General features: G+C 43.1%; 3 non-coding genes across 3 annotated transcripts; 1 reads left to right on the top strand and 2 right to left on the bottom strand.

Annotated features, from left to right (window-relative positions):
- Positions 1–3,141: 3,141 nt before the first annotated feature.
- On the bottom strand, positions 3,142–3,261 carry LOC142435433 (small nucleolar RNA SNORA61). Its single transcript, XR_012781491.1, has one exon. It is a non-coding gene; the product is annotated as a small nucleolar RNA SNORA61 (small nucleolar RNA).
- Positions 3,262–6,509: 3,248 nt separating this feature from the next.
- LOC142435434 (small nucleolar RNA SNORA61) lies at positions 6,510–6,629 on the bottom strand. Its single transcript, XR_012781492.1, has one exon. It is a non-coding gene; the product is annotated as a small nucleolar RNA SNORA61 (small nucleolar RNA).
- A 13,365-nt stretch (positions 6,630–19,994) lies between these two features.
- LOC142435430 (small nucleolar RNA SNORA61) lies at positions 19,995–20,114 on the top strand. Its single transcript, XR_012781488.1, has one exon. It is a non-coding gene; the product is annotated as a small nucleolar RNA SNORA61 (small nucleolar RNA).
- The last annotated feature ends 308 nt before the right edge of the window (positions 20,115–20,422 follow it).

Here is a 20,422-nt window from a genome sequence, read left to right on the forward strand (position 1 = left end):
GAGGTCTAAAATTATCAATCCACTTATTTTCATCTACCTTCTCTGAGTTTAATGTAATAACAGTAAGATTATTTTTATGCACATCCCAATTAACACATTGTGTTGGACAGGGTTCTCTAGAGAGACAAGCCAGAATGCTAGTAATTATACATAAATATATGTATCAAGATAGATATATAATTCAAAAAATGAACCGTTAAATTGTATACAGATAGATAATACAAGAAATTAAGAGTTAAATTATAAAACAGTGAGACACTAGCAGTCCTTTAAGGCTTGAGAGCCACCAGTTGTCAGTCCCCTTCTGTAGAAAGAGCTGGGCTATATATATGCAGGCAGCAAAAACCAAGGCAGGTCCCCAACTGACATGAACTGTCGGTCCAAGCTCCAGAGATGAACATTCGAATCATGTGAGCTTAAAGGGATCTCAACTTACAGGAACACAATCCACAAGCTAGGCATCCCACAGTTAATGTACCCCTTTAAACTGAGGCACAGAACAACCAAGGTGAGGCTCACCGAGCCATTTATCCCTCAGTACTGCAGTTAATCCTGCTCGTGTTTATGTGCCAGGCTGGCACAATAAACTACAGCACACATCTTCAGAATTTGGAAGAAATCATTGTTTTTGTGGACAGTTGCTGACAAGTCAGTTTCCATACCTGGTCAGCCCATGTAAAACTGAATTAAATACCACTGCTTGTTAAGCCTTCTTTATGGCCACTGAAGCCTACAGCTCCTAAGAGTGAAGTCTCTGTGGACTCACAAACAAGTCAGTGACCTGGGGCAGCAATGAAGGGAGAATGTCAGGACATCAGAAATAGCAGCTCCATGTTGAGTTTCACATCTGTCCCAGGGACACCACACGGGCTGTACTTGTGTACAGTAAGTTTCTCAAAAAGGTGACATTCATATTTGAGTGCACATGAAAGACACCTTCTTGTGAAAGGCACTGCACACTGAACAATGGAATGTGGTAGCCCACCCAAGTGCCCCAAACCGAGGCAGGTTGCAGGCCACCTCTCCCAATCACTTTCCCAAGTGCTGATATTCTGAGGGGATAACGAAGGCTAAGAGAGGAAGGCTAGCCTTCCTCTGTGTAGCTACCAAGAATTATGCAAAATACACTTACAACATCTTGCCACCGTCTTCGTTTGCCAGTCCTCCCTGTATGATGCCTTACTGTCTGTGTAATTGACAGACCAATTTCAACATGGACAAAAATACCTTGTTCTCCTTTTCTCTTGCTCAAGGGTTATTTGTTAGAATGTGAAAGATTCTGCAAGGGAAGGCTAAGAGAGATGAAGTGGCTCGGTAGAAATGTAGAGGTTCACTGCGATGTACTAAATGAATACACATTTTTTTTGTTTCAGGACATCAGTTTTAAACCCCCCATCCCACCCCCACCCCATACACACTGTCACAACATTCATCCCACTTCCTACCTGGGTGGACTTTTTCCCTCCATGCCCCTTGCTTCCATCTGGGCTCCTTAAAGCTCTACAGCCTCTTAGAGCATCAGCCTCAATAACAGCAATGGGAAGGCTCACTGGGATTCAGTGGGAGGACACAGGAGGAAATTGCCTGCATCAGATGCTCCTGGGCTCAGTCTTCATTTGCAGACCTGGTATCGTATCCCATTGAAAATGTGGGCCCGCCTGATTTAGCTTTCTAGGGGGATTATTATACAGGCTTATTAATAAAAGAGACAAAACCATGTGTGCCTTAAAAATAAGAGAATATTGTGTGATTTAGAAAATGCCCTACAGCGTATACATGGGATGTCTCTCATCTCATATCACACTCAATGAAAATCCAGACATGGACGCCCAGAGGGGAAGAATAAGAACCACTATCGTGATGGCTGATGAGCGAAAGACCAAGAAGAGCAGGTGCAGGCCAGTTCAAGGGTGGGCACAGCCCACAGTGTGGAACACAGTGATCACCTGCAGAGTTTCCCAGGGTAGTCACATACCTAGGGGTGGAGAGCGTTCACGTGGGACACAGCTGAAGGAGACTTTCTGCATGCAGTATTCCCACCAAGTCCCCCTCAGAGTGCTCCCACTGTCACCGTGTGCATCATAGAGTAGTGCATTACTGATATCCATCAGGGGCAATCATATTGCACAGAATTATATGAAAGCCACCTAATGGACAAAGGTATCACACCCACGACACCTGTGAGAAGATGGGAACCCTGCCCCTGACAACGAGCCCCCGTCCCCTTTGGGCTGTGAGTGGACACTGGCATTTGTCCGAAGGCCCAGAGCACCACGCATCCTACTGCCTTCCCCCTCCCTGCCGCACTGGGCCCTCTCCCTTCATGCCTGGCAGGCTTTCCATACCATCCTGCACATGATCAGATCCACTGTGTCCTGTTCCCAGTCACTCTCTCTCACAGAAGGAAGCATGATTTCATGCCTCGTCCTGCTCTTTCTCCCATGATAATAAACATACCTTGAATAATGCGCTTACACCTCCAGATCCTAAAGCTAAGCAGAAAATCCACTGCTCACCTCCTCCAGCCATGTCACTCAAAGGTCTGGAACCATCTCTCTTGGCTGACTGGCTTGAACTCCTGTGGTGAGGATGAAGTAGTAGCAGCTCACAGGACTCTGCAGGCAGAGGAGAGAATACAGGGTTTGGTGGGATGAAGGATACAGAGTCCCCTCCGCCAAAGGAGGGAAAGAGGGCATCTTACTTACAAAAGATGAAAGTGGGAGAAGGGAGATATAGGGCAGAAATTACAAAGTAATTATACTTTTGAAATTATCAAGGATTAATGAGGGAGGGAAGGTGGGGATGGAAACCAAAATTAGGAGCGCATATAATAAAAAATGTGATACAAATTTGCCTAAATATAGTACAAAATAAACAAGGAAATCAATACTCTTCATAGTCAAGATGTCAGTGTATAAAATTGATCTCATAAAGGTAGGTCACCAATTGTTAGATGTGGCCAGAAAAAAACTCCATTCAAAATTTTGAAGAAGGAACCCTATTATAATAGAATTAAAAATACTGACTGAGAAAAATTGAGTATAACAAGTACAATAACAACAGATTAAGGATCGGATTTAGTAATCACACACAGAAAGGTTTACAATCAGAAAATACATGTAACTATTTATATATGCATTTTATTGTTTGAAATGAACTTGTAAGTCATTCAAGAATCCAAGTCCACTTCATTTTTACTTTTCCTCCATTTATCACCACTCAGACCAATGGTTAGATCTGAGGGGGAGGAATCTGGAGGGTAAGAAATATTTTGAAATTAAGTCAAGCAACAATAACAGGACACATAGCAGAGACAAAAATGACACTGTCCAAAAATTCAAATATGATGCAGGGGTGGAGAATAAATTTAGGAAAAGATGCTCAAAATCTTTCCTCAATGAGTGTATGCAAAATAACTCAAACATAAGCTGAAACTCCATGTGAAATGCAAAGGTTCAGAAGAAGCACAGCAAATTCTCTCACCAGTAGAAGGTCTAGAGAGGATACATGCAATTGAATAGGGGCTATATTCTTTATCGAACCACAGTAGCTTAACCATTCAGGGAATTACCTATTCTAAATAGAGACATTCATTCGCTCAGCACATGACAGAGATCCTAGTTCAATATTAACAATCGTGAAATGAAACCTGTGTTCACACATACACCTGCCTGCTAACAGTTAGAACAGACTCATGATGAATGCCTACATTGACAAAGAGTGGCCAGATGATTCGGCCAGTCTCAGCGCATGACATGGAACAAGGGATGTCATCGCTACTGACAGATGGATCTTGACAAAGGACAGAATCCCAGAAAGATGGTTTCACTTGTCTTTCAATAAGGAAACACAAACGTTCTCCTCTGTGTATCATAACAAATGGTGGATAACACTGAGAAGAATGGGAATCCAAGAACACTCCCGTGGGCCTAGTGCAATGTGGACATGCACCTAGAGGCAGTTGTTGGAACAGAACAAGAGAATACTGCATAGTTAATAATAAGGAATAGTGAGTTAGCGTTGTATCCTCTCATCAAAATTAAGCTGTATTGTGGTCACATAATGAGAGAAGTTGGCTTATATGGAGAAGAATGTGGAATAAGGATTGAAGGGAGGCTCATTAATAAGCTGTAATATGCAGATACCACGAGCTTGGCTGCAGAAAGAGACAAGGACTTGAAGCACTTGTTGATCAATGACGAGAATTGAAGCCTTTCCTGTAAATTAAAATTCAAAGAAAAGAAAACGAAATCCATCACAAGTTGATCAATAGACATTTACATGCAAAGTATAAGTGGCTTTAAATAAGGTAAATGCTGGTGGTTTTACACATTTAATGAAATGAAACATGTGACACTTGATTTTTTTATCCTCTATTTATGCAAGCTTGATATTAAACTACTAGAATGGGGATAAGAGAATGTTATTTTATTTTGAATGTAAAGATTCAAGTGGTAAATATTTTAGACTTCTTGGGGTACGTCATTTTCAAAAGTCCTCAAGTTTGATGTTTCCCCAGGAAAAAACCAAGGGACATCATAAACAAATGAGCATGCCAATTTAAACTCATGAATGTTAAATTTAGAAATTGAGAAAAATTCTGTATATCACAGAATGTCCATTATTTTCTACCTTGTCCTTTAAAACTTTAAAGACTTTTCCCATCTTGACAACTGTACAAAAATACGTATATAATCCTCCACCTCTGGGTTTGAGATTTATAATTGTCAGTACACTTATTTTCATCTACCTTCTCTGAGTTCAATGTAATCACAGTATGATTTTTTTATGTACCTCCCAATTAAAACATCTTCAAAATTTGGATGAAATCATTGTTTTGTGGACAGTTGTTCACAAGTCAGTTTCCATTTCTGGTCACCTCATGTAGAACTGAACTAAACATCACTGGTTATTAAGCCTTCTTCATGGCCGCTCAGGCCTACAGCTCCTAAGAGTGAAGTCTCTGTGAACTCACAAACAAGCTAATGAGCTCGGGTAGCACTGAAGGGAGAATGTCAGAACTTCAGAAATGGTAACTCCATGCTGAGGTTCAAATCTGTCCCAGGGACACCACACGGGCTGTACTTGTGTACAGTAAGTTTCTCAAAAAGGTGACGTTCATATTTGAGTGTACATGAAAGACACCTTCTGGTGAAAGGCACTGCACACTGAACAATGGAATGTGGTAGCCCCCCCCCCAAGTGCCCCAAAACAAGGCAGGTTACAGGCCAACCTTCCCAATCACCTTCCCAAGTGCTGATATTCTGAGTGGATAACGAAGATTAGGAGACGAAGGCTAGCCTTCCTCTGTGTAGCTACCAAGAATTACACAAAAGACACATATAACATGTTCCCTACTGTCTTCCTTTCCCATTCGCCCCTGGATGACGCCTTATTCCCTCTGTAATTAAAAGACAAATTTCAACATAAATAAAAAATTCCTTGTTGTCCTTTCTCTCTTCCTCAAGCATTATCTGTTAGAATGTGAATGATTCTGCAAGGTACGGCTAAGAGAAATGACATGGCTCAGTAGAAATGTACAAGTTCACTACGATCTAGTAATTTCATACACATTTTGGTTTCGGGACATCAGTTTTAGCCCTCCCCATAGCCTGACCCCCAAACACACACTGTCACACCATTCCAGCCACTCCCTCCCCGGGATGTCCTTTTCACTACCTGACTCTCTGCTGCCCCTTTCTGCTTTCGGGGCTCTCTGTTGCTGCACACAGTCTCTCTCTCACAGAAGAAACATCATTTCATGCCTAGGCCAGCTCATTCCCCTATGATTATAAACAGACCATTAAATAGGGCGCGAAAACCCTCTAGATCTTAAAGCTGAGAGCAGAAAATCCACTGCTCACCTCCTCCAGCCATGTCACTCAATGTTCTGGAACCCTCTCTCCAGATCTCTCTAGCTGGCCTATGGACTTGAACTCCTGCTAGCAAGATGAAGCAGTAGCAGCTCAAAGGATTCTGTAGGCAGAGAAGGAGAGAATAATCGGTGGGTGGTGAGATGAAGGATACAGAGTCCCCTCCGCCAAAGGAGGGAAAGAGGGCATCTTACAAACGGTGAATGTGGGAGAAGGGAGATATTGGGCAGACATGACAAAGTAATTATAATTTTGAAATTATCAAGGATTCATGAGGGAGGGAGGGAGGGAGGGTGGGGAGGGAGGCCAAAATGAGGAGCAGATATAATACAAAATGTGAGAGAAATTTGCATAAAGATGGTACAAAATAAAGAAGGAAATCAATACTCTTCATAGTCAAGATGTCAGTGTGTAAACTGAACTCATAAAGGTAGGTCAATAAGAGTTAGATGTGGCCACAAAAAAATTCATTCAAAATTTTAAAGAAGTAACCCTACTGTAATAGAAATAAAAAGATTGTCTCAGAACAATTGAGTAAAACAAGTACAATAACAGCAGATTAAGGATCAGATTTAGTAATCACACACAGAAAGGTTTACAATCAGAAAATACATGTAACTATTTATATATGCATTTTATTGTTTGAAATGAACTTGTAAGTCATTCAAGAATCCAAGTCCACTTCATTTTTACTTTTCCTCCATTTATCACCACTCAGACCAATGGTTAGATCTGAGGGGGAGGAATCTGGAGGGTAAGAAATGTTTTGAAATTAAGTCAAACAACAATAACAGGACACATAAGCAGAGATAAAAATGATACTGTCCAAAAATTCAAATATGATGCAGAGGTGGAGAATAAATTTAGGAAAAGATGCTCAATATCTTTCCTCAATGAGTGTATGCAAAATAACTCAATTATAAGCTGTAACTCCATGTGACATGCACACGTTCAGAAAACGCACAGCAAATTCTCTCACCAGTAGAAGGTCTAGAGAGGATACATGCAATTGAATAGGGGCTATATTCTTTATCGAACCACAGTAGCTTAACCATTCAGGGAATTACCTATTCTAAATAGAGACATTCGCTCAGCACATGACAGAGATCCTAGTTCAATATTAACACTCGTGAAATGAAACCTGTGTTCACACATACACCTGCCTGCTAACAGTTAGAACAGACTCACGACGAATGCCTACATTGTCAGAGAATGGCCAGACGACTCGACCAGACTCAGCACAGGACATGGAACAAGGGATGTCATTGCTACTGACAGATGGATCTTGACAAAGGACAGAATCCCAGAAAGATGGTCTCACTTGTCTTTCAATAAGGACACACAGTTTTTCTCCTGTGTGTATCATAACAAATGGTGGACAACCTTGAGAAGAATGGGAATCCCAGAACATTCCAGTGTGCCTTGTACACCGTGGACATGCACATAGAGGCAATTGTTTGAACAGAACAAGAGAATACTGATGGTTTATTTTAAGGGATGGTGGTTGTGAGCTTTGTATCCTCTCATCAAACTCAATCTGCATGATGATCAAATCATGAGAGAAGCTGGCTTAGAAGATCAGGAACATGGAACCAGGAGTGAAGGAAGGCTTACTAACAACTTGTGATGTGCGGATGACTCAAGCTTGCTTGTTGAAACAGACAAGGGCTCAAAGTACTTGCTCGTGAATGATGGAAGTGAAGCCTTTCGTAAAAAAATTAAAACTCAAAGAAAAGAAAACCGAATCCCTCCCAAGATAACCAATCAACATCATCACGCAAGACATGAGGTGCTTCAAATAAGGGAAATGCTAGTGAATTTACACATTGGTTCAGTGTTTGTTGGTTTCTTTTCTTTTTAAAAACTTAAATCACCTAACTGGGGGGCTCTCACAGCTATTTATAACAGTCTACACATCAATGGTATCCAGCATATTTGTACACAGGTTGTCATTGTCATTTTCAGGACGTTTTCCTTCTACTTGTTCCCTTGGTGTCAGCTCTTCTTCTTTAGCTCCCTCATCTAAGAACGTGATATTTTTTGGTTTGTTCATAGTTTTTAAGAAATGATATGTAGGAAACTTGGCTTATTTTTATCTGACCCTCCAGTTATTCAACCTTGATCTTAAACTATAGAATGGGGGTAAGGGAATTTTCTTTTTTGCAAAGATTAACATGGTAAACCTTTTAGGCTTTTTGGGATATGTCACTTTCAAAAGTACTCAACTTTGTGTTAGCCCAGGAAAACAGCAGAAGAAATCACGTGAAGAAATAAGCATGCAGATTTCATTATAAGTAATGAACATTAAAATTAGAAATAGATACAAATTCTTTACATCACACAATATTATTATTTTCCATCTTGTTCTTTCAAACTTAAAAGTCCTTGTCTACATTGAGAGCTATACAGAAATACATATTTCACTCTCCACCTGGGAGCACAGGTTATACAATTATCATTCCACCAACCTGCATTTAGTTCTCTGAGTTCAATGTAATAACAATAAGATTTTTTATATAGCTCAAAAGTAATGCATCTCCTGAAAAGCGTGAAAAATTGTTTGTGAGGAGAGTTGTTAACAATTCAGTTTCCATTCCTGGTCAGCCAATGTAGAGCTGAACTAAACATCGCTTGTTGTTAAGCCTTCTTCTTGACCGCACAAGCCTACATCTCCTAAGAGTGAAGTCTCTGTGAACTCACAAAAAAGTCAGTAACCTGGGGCAGCACTGAAGGGAGAATGACAGGATGTCAGAAATAGCAGCTCCATGCTCAATTTCACATCTATCCCAGGGACACCGTATGGGCTTTACTTGTATACAGTAAGTTTCTCAAAAAGGTAACATTCATATTTGAGTATACATGAAAGACACCTTCTTGTGAAAGGTACTGCACACTGAACAATGGAATGTGGTAGCCCACCCAAGTTCCCAAATCAAGGTAGGTTACAGGCCACCTCTCCCAATCACCTTCCCGTGTGCTGATATTCTGAGTGGATAACGAAGACTAGGAGACGAAGGCTAGCCTTCCTCTGTGTAGCTACCAAGAATAACACAAAAGACACGTACAACATCTTCCCAACCATCTTCCTTTCCCATTCTTCCATAGATGATGCCTTACTGTCTGTGTAATTAACAGACAAATTTCAAAATGGACAAAAATACTTTGTTCTCTTTTTCTCTTCCTCAAGCGTTATGTGTTAGATGTGAATGATTCTGAAAGGTAAGGCTAACAGAGATGACGTGGCTCAAGAGAAATGTAGAATTTCACTGTGATCTAGTCATTGCATACACATTTTTGGATTAGGGACATCAGTTTTAACTCACGCCCTCCCCCCCCCGCCCCCACACACACTTTCACACCACTCCTCCCACTTCCTCCATGGGTGGACCTTTTCTCTCCATGCCCCTCTTCTGGCCCGTGCAGGCTTTCTGGGCTCCGTGTTGCTGCCTATGTGCTTTCTCATGGCCTCCTACTGTTTTCACCCTTCATGGGGGCTAATGTCTACCTTCTACTCCACACTCACTGCCATGGCGTCCACGCCAACACATGGTGATGCAGTAGGACCAAGTAGGTCTCCCTGTGAGGTTGCCAGACACGCGTGGTTTAAGGAGGTGGAAAGCCTGTCTTTCTCCCCTTAAGTGCTTAGTGCTTTTCAATGTTGCACCCTGTGGCTTCCAGCACACCATCACCGAGTCTCCTTGTGCCCACCTTTCCGGCTGTTCACTGTCTGGCTGCATGTTGATCCATGGGAGTGGGTTGAGTTAGGGGTCAGGAGGCACTACCAGACTTACAGTCCTGAGACTTCTACCTGTCTCTAATAGGCCAGGGAAACCAGCCTCTTCAAAGTCATGTTTTTGAAAACATATTTTTACATTTTGAAAACCGTGCTGGTGGTAACTACGCACATGTGGAATACCCCTGGGTATGTGAAATCCACTACAACTGTGTGACTTTTGTTACTATATATAATAGTAGATGAAGGATCCCGGTGTCTGTCCTATGAAGACACCACAATTCTGGTGAAACTTTAAGGGCTCTATTCTGGCAAGTCCTCCCTCCAAGCCATCTCTGGAGCATGCGCTTGGTTATTCCACCTGCAGACTTAGAGCTCCGCAGCCTCATAGATCATCAGCCTCTCTTAGAGCAATGGGAAGGCTCACTGGGATTCGGCGGGAGGACACGGGAGGAATTTGCCTGCATCAGATGCTCGTGGGCTCAGTCTTCATTTATAGACATGGAATCTTATCCCATTGAAAATGTGGGCCTGCCTGATTTAACTTTCTAGGGGGATTATTATAAAGGCTAATTAGGAAAAGGGGCAAAAACAATCAGGTCTTAACCATATGAAAATATTGTGTGATTTAGAAAATGCCCTACAGAGTATATCTGGGATGTCTCTCATCTCATATCACACTCAATGAAAATCCAGACATGGACGCCCAGAGAGGAAGAACGAGAAGCACCATGGTGATGGCTGATGGGTGAACGACCAAGAAGAGCAGGTGCAGGCCAGTTCAAGGGTGAGCACAGCCCACAGTGTGGAGCACAGTGATCACCGGCAGAGTTTCCCATGATAGTCACATACCTAGGGGTGGAGAGCGTTCACCTGGGACACAGCTGAAGGACACTTTCTGCATGCAGTATTCCCACCAAGTCCCCCTCAGAGTACTCCCACTGTCACCGTGTGCATCATAGAGTAGTGCATTACTGATATCCATCAGGGGCAATCGTAATGTACGGAAATATATGAAAGGCACCTAATGGACAAAGGTACCACACCCAGCACACCTGTCAGAAGATGGGAACCCTGCCCCTGACAAAGAGCCCCCCACACCCCTCTTTGGGCTGTGAGTGGACACTTACATTTGTCCTAAGGCCCAGAGGACCACGCGTCCCACTGCCTCCCACCTCCATGCCGCACTGGGCCCTCTCCCTTCATGATTGGCAGGCTTTCATAGCAGCCTGCACATGCTCAAATCTATTGTGTCCTCTTGCCAGTTACTCTCTGTCACAGAAGGAAACATCATTTCATGCCTCCTCCTGCTCTTTCCCCAATGATTTTAAAAAGACCATTGAATAAGACGCCGACACTCTCTAGATCTAACAAGTAAGTAGAAAATCCGCTGCTCACCTCCTCCAGCCATGCCACTCAAAGGTCTGGAACCCTCTCTTGCTGGCCATCTGACTTGAACTCCTGCGGTGAAGATGAAGCAGTAGCAGGTCACAGAACTCTGCAGGCAGGGAAGGAGAGAATACTCGGTGGGTGGTGGGATGAAGGATACAGAGGCCCCTGAGCCCAGGAGGGAAAGAGGGCACCTTGCTTACAAAGGGTGAACGTGGCTTTACGGAGACATTGGATAGTACACTACATGAAATAATAAAAATCATAATTTATAAATTATCAAGGGTTCGTTTGACAAGGAGGGTGGGAGTGAGGGGAAAAAGAGGAGCTGATTCCAAGGCTCAAGGAGAAAAGATATGTTTTGAGACTCATGATGGCAACAAATGGACCAATGTGCTTGACACAATGGATGGCTAGGTGGATGGACTGTGATAAGAGTTGTATGAGCACCCAATAGAATGATTTTTTTTCTAAAGGGTGATAATAACCGGGATTGCGGCAGAGAAGGCTCATAGACATTTTCTGAGCTTTACTTCAGAGGCCATGGTGTTTTGAGGGCATCTTTCCATTTGAGATGCCCTTTACAGAGCCTGCAATTCCCTCATCAACGTGGTCTCCAAGAAAGATGGAAAGAAGTGAAGAACAAAGTAGTAAATGCAGGCTCATTTTAAAGACACAGAAGAAGGACCAGAGCAATCTTTCTGAGAAAAAAAAAGGTATGTGTATTTTATTGTACTCATGTCATCTTTGAAGAAGGAACAAAGTTGAGAAAGAAAGACGTCTAATCAATGTCCCCTAGCTCCACAAGTTCAGATATGTCCCTGCCTAAACTTTTTCATAATATAATTCCAGCCCATCACTTCCCCAGCCAACCATTTTTTTCCCTTTCCATAGCTGTGCCCATCCCAAAGTAAGTTGACCAAAGAGAAGACAGAAATTTTAGAACAATATCACAAATACGACATGAAAGCGAGATTTTGCTGAAGATAATTCAACAATTGCAGCAGTGTATGCATGGGGCTCTGCCAGCAATGCAAGCTGGAATCAGAAGAGGTGTAGTTTTAAGGCTTCCAACGAGGACATGTCCACAGAGTCATCGTGGATGACTTCAGGTTGATCTGGTCTCATTGCGGGCAATACACGAGGATGTTTATTTGTGTTTTCTGGCCATATGAAGGGATGCCACTGTATTCATCAGAACAATGTCTGGAATACATAGCCCACAATGAGAACATAAGCACACTGCATCGTGCTGCTGCAGAACCAGGGCATGGCTTTTCCCAGAGGCTCTAGGGTCCCTGGAGCCCTGGTAACGTAGTGGTTCGGCATTGGGTTGCTAACTGCAAGGTCAGCTGTTGCAAACCACCAGGCAGTTTTGTGGGACAATGATGGTGGTTTATACTCCTGGGAAGACTTACAGTCCCACAAACCCACAGGGACAGCCCTAGTGTGTCTGGTCTGGTCGCTATTGGTCTGTATGGACTGGATAATGTAGTTCGGGTCCCTGATCCTGGGTCTGCCTTCTGGAGAAACGTCTTCTGGGAGGATGGTACCTAGACTAAAGGGAGTGCACCTGTGCACACAGACACACGGTGATGCCCACCGCTGCCCCCACTTGTGGTTGCACATGATGTGAATTACCACACTCAAGAAAGTACCAATCACATTTGAGCAATAACTGAATGGCACCTTTTTGAGTGAGGCACTACACAGAGTTCCGTGAATCTGCTCAGCGTGCGTTCTCCCCGTGACTGAGCTTTCTGCCCAGCACAGGATGCTTACAGTCTCCAGGTGTAACTCTGATGAGCTGTCTGATAGATCCAACACAGAGGGGACACAAACAAAAACTTCACCTGAATGGCTGTCCATGGGAGTCAATGGGCTGAGCTTCAAAGAGCTGCCCTGCTCCTCCTCTCTCAGCTTCTTCTGGGAGCTCTGCTGGGAATGGGTCTTTCCCAACATCGGCATTCTGAGTCCCAGGCCTGTGCATTTGTCTCTGTATGACTGAGACAAATGCTGTACAGTACGGTGGAAATAAGGAGGTGAAAGTGTTTTTCACACTTACAATGAAAAAACAAATCTTAATTTAAGAGGATGTCACCCGTTTTAAGAACAAGTTCTCTTCCCTCTAGAGCAGAGCAGTGGGTTCTCAACCTGCCTAATGCCGCAACCCTTTAAGACAGATCCTCATGTTGTGCTGCCCCCAAAACATAAAATCATGTTCATTGCTGCTTCAGAGCTGCCATTTTGCTGTCGTTACGAACCGAAAGACCCCCTTTAAAGGGTCCTTCGGCCCCAAAACTAGTCGCCATGCACTAGTTGAGAACTGCTGCTCTGTATCTACAAGGACCATTCAAAACTGAAAAGATCAGATTCAGGACCGAACCCCACGGGCATGATTTACTTACCACATCTTCACACAAGCTACTTGCAGAGTATATCTATTTTAGTCACAAATGCTCTTTCCCCCAAAGATTTTGGTAAGCACGATTATGCTGATAAATTAACAAAAAACATGTAAAACACAATGAAAGGTGGGTTTCGTTGACAAAAATATGTATAATAAAAAGTGATGGCGATTTCCATCAAGATGGTACAAAATAAGCAAAAGAAATCCCTACTCCTCAGAAAAGAGATGTCAGTGTGCAAATTTCAGTTCATAAGTGTGGTAAACAAAATTGGACGTGGCTACAAAACACAATTCATTGAAAATTTTAATGTAGTAACTACTATTCTGATAGAAACATATTGCCTTTGAAAAATTAAATTTAACAAGTGTAAAAACAGAAAATCAAGAAAAAAAATTTATAAATCACACACAAAATAGCTGACAATCAGAATATATGTATACATATATCTCTACATATAATATTTGAAATGAACTTGGAAGTCATTAGAGACACCAAGTACACTTCAGCTTTACTTTTCCTCCATTTAACACCACTCAGACCATGTTTAGATCTGATGGAGAGGAATCTGGAGTGTAGGGCTTATTTATAAATTAAGTCGAAACAACAGTAAGAGTGCACAAATGAAGAAACAAAAATAATAATGATGAGCACTTCCAATAAGATGTGGGGGTGGAAAATAAATATAGGACAGATGCTCGACAGCTTCATCAATGAGTGTATGCAAACTAACTCAAGAACAATCTGAAACTCCATGAGAAATGCACAGGTTCAGAAAATGCACAACACATTCTCTCAGAAGCAGAAAGTGCTGGAGAGGATACGTGCAATTCTATATGGGCTATATTCTTTGTAGAACCAAAGTAGCATAACCAGTCAGGGAATTACCCATTCTAAATTTAGACATGCGCAGCACATGACAGCCATCCCGGTTGAATATTTACACTTGGGAAATAAAAGCTGTGGGCACACATACACCTGTAAGCTAACAGTTAGAGCAGCCTTCGAATGAATGAGGTACATTGACCGAGAGCGGCCAGACTCAGAACGGGAAGTGGAACAAGGGATGTCATTGCTACTGACACATGGATGTTGACTCAAAGGACAGAATCCCAGAAAGATGGTTTCACGTGCCTTTCATTACGTATACAAAGGCGTTCACTTGCGTGCCTTATAACAAATGGTGGATAACCCTGAGAAGAATGGGGATCCCAGAACACTCCAGTGGGCCTTGTGCGACGTGCACACGCACGTAGAGGCAGTTCTATGATAAGAGAATACAGATGGTTCATAACAAGGAATGGTGGGTGTGCCCGTTGAATCCGCTCAGCAAACGTCCTCAATCTGCATGATGATCAAATCGTGAGAGTAGCTGCTTTATAGGAAGAACATGGAATCGGCATAGAAGGAAGGCTTATTAACAACCTGTGACATACAAATGACACAGGCTTGCATGCTGACAGACACAAGACTTGAAGCACTTGCTGGTGAATGATAAGAATTGAAGCCTTTCGTACAATTTGAAACTCAAACTAAAGAAAACCAAATCCATTAAGAGTTGAACAATCGACATCATCACGCAAAGTATGAGGTGGGTTCAAATAAGGGAAATTCCAGGGAATTCATACTTTTTTCAACCTTTGTTAGTTTGATTTATGTTCCTACGCTGGATCATTTTACTGGGGGCTTTTACAGCTCTTTGATACAATCCATACAGCAATTGCGTGAAGCACATGAGTTCTATAAGTTGCCACCATCATTTTCAGAACATTTCGTTCTACTTGCTCCCTGGGTATCAACTCTTCTTCTTTCTTGTCGTCCTCCAAGAATTCGATACTTTTTGTATGTTTGTTTATACTTTTTATGAAATGATACATGGGAAACTTGGTTTTATTTTTAACCTATCCTCCAGTTTTGCAAGTTTGATTTTAAAACGACTACAATGGGGATAAGGGAATGTTTTTAAAATAAATAAATAAATATATATATATACAAACACAAAGATTCAGGTGGCAAACATTTTACACTTTGTCATTTCCAAAAGTACTCAACGGTATTGCTTCCCCAGGAAAACACCAGTGGACATCATATAAGGAAATAAACATGTAAATTTCATTAAAATTTATGAACCTTAAAATTCTTTGACACAAATCTTTACATCAAAGAATATTACTTTCTATCGTGTCTTTTAAAAGACTTTTGCTACTTTGACAACTGTATACAAATACATATATCTCTCTCCAAATCAGGAGGGAAGATGTGCAATTATAATTCCTTGTACTTTCATCTACCTTCGCTGAGTTCAATGTAATTGAACTAAGATTTATTTTATATCTCAAAAATAATGCTTCTTCAGTAATAGGGTGAAACATTGTTTGTGTGGACAGTTGCTCCCAAGTCACCTTCCATTCTTGGTGACCCCATATAGAACTGAACTAAACATCACGGGTTGTTAAGCCTGTTTTCATGACCGCTGAAGCCTACAGCTCCTAAGAGTGAAGTCTCTGTGAACTCACAAACAAGTCAGTGAGCTGGGGCAGCACTGAGGGGAGAATGTCAGGACGTGAGAAATGGCAGCTCCATGCTGAGGTTCACATCTGTCGCAGGGACACCACACGGGCTGTACTTGTGTACAGTAAGTTTCTCAAAAAGGTGACGTTCATATTTGAGTGTACATGAAAGACACCTTCTTGTGAAAGGCACTGCACACTGAACAATGGAATGTGGTAGCCCCTCCCCCCCCAGTGCCCCAAACCAAGGCAGGTTACAGGCCAACCCTCTCAATCACCTTCCCGTGTGCTGATATTCTGAGTGGATAGCGAAGATTAGGAGACGAAGGCTAGCCTTCCTCTGTGTAGCTACCAAGAATTATGCAAAATACACTTACAACATATTGCCACCGTCTTCCTTTCCCATTCTTCCATGGATGATGCCTTACTGTCTGTGTAATTGACAGACAAACTTCAACATGGACAAAAAATACCTTGTTGTCCTTTCTGTCTTCCTCGAGCGTTATCCGTTAGAATGTGAATGATTCTGCAAGGGACGGCTAACAGAGAAGACGTGCTCAGTAGAAATGTAGAAGTTCACTGCGATCTAGTCATTGAGTACACATTTTTGGTTTCGGGACATTACTTTTACCTCTCGCCCATCCCACCCGCCACCCCCAGCCCCACACACTGTCACACCACTCCTCCCATTCCTCCCTCTCTCCATGCCCCTCTGCTCCCCCTTTCAGGCCTTCTGGGCTCCTTGTTGCTGCCTCTGTGCTGACTCCTGGCCTCCTCCTACTGCTCTTTCCCCTCACGGGGGCTACTGCCCACCTTCTAGTCCTCACTCACTGCCATGGCGTCCACGCCAACGCATGGTGATGCAGTAGGACAAAGTAGGTCTCCTGTGAGGTTGCCAGACACGCGTGGTTTCAGGAGGTGGAAATCCTGTCCTTCTCCACTTAAGTGCTCAGTGCTTATCAATTTTGCACCCTGTGGCTTCCAGCACACAATCACCGAGTCTCCTTGTGCCCACCTCTTCGGCTGTTCATTGTCTGGCTGCATGTTGATCCATGGGAGTGGCTTGAGTTAGGGATCAGGAGGCACTCCAGACTTAAACAGTCCTGAGACTTCTACCTGTCTCTAATAGGCCAGGGAAACCAGCCTCTTCAAAGTCATGTTTTTGAAAACATATTTTTACATTTTGAAAACCGTGCTGGTGGTAACTACTCACATGTGGAATACCCCTGGGTATGTGAAATCCACTACACCCGTGTGACTTTTGTTAATATATATAATACGGGATGAAGGATCCCGGTGTCTGTCCTATGAAGACACCACAATTCTGGTGAAACTTTAAGGGCTCTATTCTAGCAAGTCCTCCCTCCAAGCCATCACTGGAGCATGTGCTTGGTTATTCCACCTGCTGTCTTAGAGCTCTGCAGCATCTTACAGCATCAGCGTCTCTAACAGCGATGGGAAGGCTCACTAGGATTCGGCGGGAGGACACGGGAGGAATTTGCCTGCATCAGATGCTCGTGGGCTCAGTCTTCATTTATAGACATGGAATCTTATCCCATTGAAAATGTGGGCCCGCCTGAGTTAACTTTCTAGGGGGATTATTATACAGGCTAATTAGGAAAAGGGGCAAAAACAATCAGGTCTTAACCATATGAAAATATTGTGTGATTTAGAAAATGTCCTAAAGAGTATATCTGAGATGTCTCTCATCTCATATCACACTCAATGTAAATCCAGACATGGACGCCCAGAGAGGAAGAACGAGAAGCACCATGGTGATGGCTGATGGGTAACGACCAAGAAGAGCAGGTGCAGGCCAGTTCAAGGGTGGGCACAGCCCACAGTGTGGAGCACAGTGATCACCGGCAGAGTTTCCCATGATAGTCACATACCAAGGGGTGGAGAGCGTTCACCTGGGACACAGCTGAAGGAGACTTTCTGCATGCAGTATTCCCACCAAGTCCCCCTCAGAGTGCTCTCACTGTCACCGTGCGCATCATAGAGTAGTGCATTACTGATATCCATCAGGGGCAATCATAATGTACGTAAATATATGAAAGGCACCTAATGGACAACGGTACCACACCCAGCACACCTGTCCGAAGATGGGAACCCTGCCCCTGACAAAGAGCCCCCCACACCCCTCTTTGGGCTGTGAGTGGACACTGACATTTGTCCTATCCCCCAGAGGACCACGCGTCCCACTGCCTCCCATCTCCATGCCGCCCTGGGCCTCTCCCTTCATGCCTGGCAGGCTTTGATAGCAGCCTGCACATGCTCAGATCCATTGTGTTCTCTTGCCAGTTACTCTCTCTCACAGAAGGAAACATCATTTCATGCCTCCTCCTGCTCTTTCCCCAATGATTATAAAAAGTCCATTGAATAAGGCGCTTACACCCTCTAGATCTAACAAGTAAGTACAAAATCCGCTGCTCACCTCCTCCAGCCATGCCACTCAAAGGTCTGGAACCCTCTCTTGCTGGCTGTCTGACTTGAACTCCTGCGGTGAAGATGAAGCAGTAGCAGGTCACAGGACTCTGCAGGCAGGGAAGGAGAGAATACTCGGTGGGTGGTGGGATGAAGGATACAGAGGCCCCTCAGCCCAGGAGGGAAAGAGGGCACCTTGCTTACAAAGGGTGAACGTGGCTTTACGGAGACATTGGATAGTACACTACATGAAATAATAAAAATCATAATTTATAAATTATCAAGGGTTCGTTTGACAAGGAGGGTGGGAGTGAGGGGAAAAAGAGGAGCTGATTCCAAGGCTCAAGGAGAAAAGATATGTTTTGAGACTCATGATGGCAACAAATGGACCAATGTGCTTGACACAATGGATGGCTAGGTGGATGGACTGTGATAAGAGTTGTATGAGCACCCAATAGAATGATTTTTTTTCTAAAGGGTGATAATAACCGGGATTGCGGCAGAGAAGGCTCATAGACATTTTCTGAGCTTTACTTCAGAGGCCATGGTGTTTTGAGAGCATCTTTCCATTTGAGATGCCCTTTACAGAGCCTGCAATTCCCTCATCAACGTGGTCTCCAAGAAAGATGGAAAGAAGTGAAGAACAAAGTAGTAAATGCAGGCACATTTAAAGATACAGAAGAAGGACCAGAGCAATCTTTCTGAGAAAAAAAAAGGTATGTGTATTTTATTGTACTCATGTCATCTTTGAAGAAGGAACAAAGTTGAGAAAGAAAGATGTCTATTCAGTGTCCCGTAGCTCCACAAGTTCAGATATGTCCCTGCCTAAACTTTTTCATAATATAATTCCAGCCCAACACTTCCCCAGCCAACCAATTTTTCCCTTTCCATAGCTGTGCCCATCCCAAAGTAAGTTGACCCAAGAGAAGACAGAAATTTTAGAACAATATCACAAATACGACATGAAAGTGAGATTTTGCTGAAGAAAATTCAACAATTGCAGCAGTGTAAGCATGGGGCCCTGGCAGCAATGCAAGCTGGAATCAGAAGAGGTGTAGTTTTAAGGCTTCCAACGAGGACATGTCCACAGAGTCATCGTGGATGACTTCAGGTTGATCTGGTCTCATTGCGTGCAATACACGAGGATGTTTATTTGTGTTTTCTGACCATGTGAATGGATGCCGCTGTATGCATCAGAACAATCCCTGGAATACAATGCCCACAATGAGAACGTAAGCACACTGCATCGTGCTGCTGCAGAACCAGGGCATGGCTTTTCCCAGACTCTAGGATCCCTGGAGGCCTGGTAACATAGTGGTTCGGCATTGGGTTGCTAACCGCAAGGTCAGTTGTTGCAAACCACCAGGCAGCTTTGTGGGACAAAGATGGTGATTTAATCTCCTTCTGTGAAGCCTTGCAGTCTCAGAAACCCAAAGGGAAAGCCCTAGCATGTCTGATCGGGTCACTAATTGTCTGTATGGACTGAATGATAGAGTTTGCATCCCTGATCCTGGGTCTGCCTTCTGGAGAAAAGTCTTGTGTACTCTCCAATGTCTCTTTAAAGTATCATATTTGAAGTGTTCGACAGTATTACTTTTTTCTTTGCTTATGTGTCCTGTTATTAATGTTTTGACTTAATTTAAAAATATTTCTTACCCTCCAGATTCCTCCCCCTCAGATCTAACCATTGGTCTGAGTGGTGATAAATGGAGGAAAAGTAAAACTGAAGTGGACTTGGAGTCTTCAATGACTTACAAGTTCATTTCAAACAATAAAATGCATATATAAATATCTGGGAGGATGGCACCTAGACCAAAGGGAGTGCACCTGTGCACACAGACACACGGTGATGCCCACCGCTGCCCCCACTTGTGGTTGCACATGATGTGAAGTACGACACTCAAGAAAGCACCAATCACATTTGAGCAATAACTGAATGGCACCTTTTTAAGTGAGGCACTACACAGAGCTCCGTGAATCTGCTCAGCGTGTGTTCTCCCCGCCACTGAGCTTTCTGCCCATCACAGGATGCATACAGTCCACAGGTGTAACTCTGATGAGCTATCTGATAGATCCAACAGA

Source organism: Tenrec ecaudatus, chromosome X, assembly GCF_050624435.1.
Source record: "Tenrec ecaudatus isolate mTenEca1 chromosome X, mTenEca1.hap1, whole genome shotgun sequence".
In the NCBI taxonomy this organism is placed as follows: Eukaryota; Metazoa; Chordata; class Mammalia; order Afrosoricida; family Tenrecidae; genus Tenrec; species Tenrec ecaudatus.